Genomic DNA, 2378 nt, shown 5'->3' with positions numbered 1-2378 from the left:
CTCTTCTTTCGGAGCATGAGTCTCTTTCGACCGTCAATTCCATTTGTGTTGAGTCTCTTCAGTCTTCCCTCAATTATTTCAACCGGTGAATTCTCGTCTCGTTCGTCATTCTTCATCCCTTCCTTTTTCCGGTGGATTCGATTCAAGTTTTTTCGGGTGATTACATTCTTTTCCTTGGATCAAGTGTTTTTCCCTGCTCGTTCGCCTCTCGCCAGTTTATCCTTCCGGAGTGCTCAAGACATCTCAGGAGATTCGTCTGTGTTCGAATTAATTCGAGGTTGTCACCTCATTCAAATATTTCAATTATTCCGGTGCATCATCTATCTGTTCAACATCTCTTTCCAACGGTGTTTTTCTCTTTAGTGGGCCCTAACCCACAGGTCTTTTCCCAGGATCTTACCTGACTCTTCTAATTCCCCCGGAGTTATTCTCAATTCTTTTCAAGGGTGACGTAAGTATGAATTTCATCAGTCACATGCCTTCTCTAAGTTCTCGTTCAAATTCTTTTCATCGCTGGCTCAACCTTTTCGCTTTTATTTCTCCCGGAGTACCTCAACAATTTTGGTGGTGTTTCTCGTCATCATTTGAAGACCGAAGAAGAGTTTTTCCTCTAAATCTTGTCCGTTCCCCGGAGATTCGCGTTGCTAGCTCGATGTTATCCTATCAAATTGTTTCAAGTCATGCAAATTCTTTTCATCCATCCGGAGTGTGTCAGAAGTTGTTTTCCCATTTCTTTTCACCGGAGGCCATCATTCCAGTTATCGTTCTCTATCTACCCCGGTGCTTCGCTCAAGTGTTCCTTAATCAGCTCATGATCTCTTTGTTCTCTTGCAACTTAATTCCCTCAAGTATATTCGTGCTTTTCTAATTCTCCCCGGTGATTCATTCTCTTTCGTCATTCAATTTTCGAATTCTTACAGTGGTTCATTCAGATTCTTTTTCCTTGATTGTCATTTTAATTCATTCTTTCTATCCTACCGGTGCTTCATGAAGACCTTCTAAAGGTGTGATATGTTCCTTCTCAACCTTTTCAAGAAGAATAAGTAGTATGCAAAATCCATTGCTTGCCATCAATTTAATTTTATGAGGGATAAGCATACAATAAATCTTATTCTTATTTCATCCAAGTGAGTAATTCCATCCTTCGGAGTTTGTTCTTGATGAATAAATTCTAGTTCCAAGTGTTTTCATCTTTTCTTTTCCGGAGTTCAATTTCCCTCGGCCATTTCGTCGGAACCTCCATCTAAATCATCGCAACGCTCATCTATTCTTTCATCCTTCATTTTATCTCATCATCCTTTTGTTACCGGAGTTCTTCATGCTGGTTCTTCATGATTTATTTCATTCTTCAAGAGTTCATCAAGTATCATTCCATCATCTCTAGTTCGTGTTCTATTCCTCCATGTTTAGCCGGAGTGATGCCTAAATCCTTTCAGAATTATTCGTTTCTTTTCTCATTCTAACCACTCTGGTTAGAACGAGTGATTTCATAGTCTATCTGATTTCGTGAGTTTGCAATTCTCATCATTCTCGTCGTTCCTCTCTTCTTCTCGAGTGCTCTTGATTCTTTGCTTCTTCTCTTGAGTTCTTGTTTCACCTCATCCCTTTTTTCCCTTCCGTCTCGGTCCTAAGATCTCGAGACGAGATCTCTTGTTAGTGGAGGAGTGTTGTAACGCCTCGATTTCATTGCGCCAGGTGTATGCCAGTTATTCGCCTTCGTTGTCATGTCATTTGCTTGTGTGTTGCAGTTTGCCATGTCATCATATGCATTTCATATCATGTCATCATGTGCATTTCATTTCGCATACATGTTCGTCTCTTGCATCCGAGCATTTTCCCCGTTGTCCGTTTTGCAATCCGGCGCTCCTATCTCACCCGGCGTCCCCTTCTTGTCTTCTGTTGTGAGTGGGTATTAAACTTTCTCGGAATGGCCCGAGGCTTGTCAAGTGGCCTTGGTATAGCACCGGTAGACCGCCTTTCAAGTTTCGTGCCATTTGGAGTTCGTTTGATACTCCAACGGTTAACCGGGTAACCGCAAAGCCCTCTTTGAGTTGCAGCCCAACACCCCTTCCAAAGTGGCCCAAAACCCAGCAAACTCCCCTCCATGCTCTCGGTCGTTCGATCACGATCGCGTGGCCGAAAACCGTGCTCCATTTGGACTCTCCTAGCTCCCTCTACCTATATAAACACCTCCCCCTCCGAAAATCCCCCTGAAACCCTAGTCTCCTCTTTCCTCCCGCCGTCGGACGCGTCCGCCCGGCGCCGCACACGTCCGCCGCCGCCCCCGCAGCAAATCCGCCTTTGCCACGTGTCGCCGCCGCCGAAACCCACCGCGCGCCGCCGCCGGGGCCCAGATCCGGCCCGCCCCGGGTCGGACC

This window comes from Triticum aestivum, chromosome 3B, assembly GCF_018294505.1.
Source record: "Triticum aestivum cultivar Chinese Spring chromosome 3B, IWGSC CS RefSeq v2.1, whole genome shotgun sequence".
NCBI lineage: Eukaryota > Viridiplantae > Streptophyta > Magnoliopsida > Poales > Poaceae > Triticum > Triticum aestivum.
The sequence above is the reverse complement of the archived record's forward strand: the minus strand, read 5'-3'. Positions refer to the sequence as shown.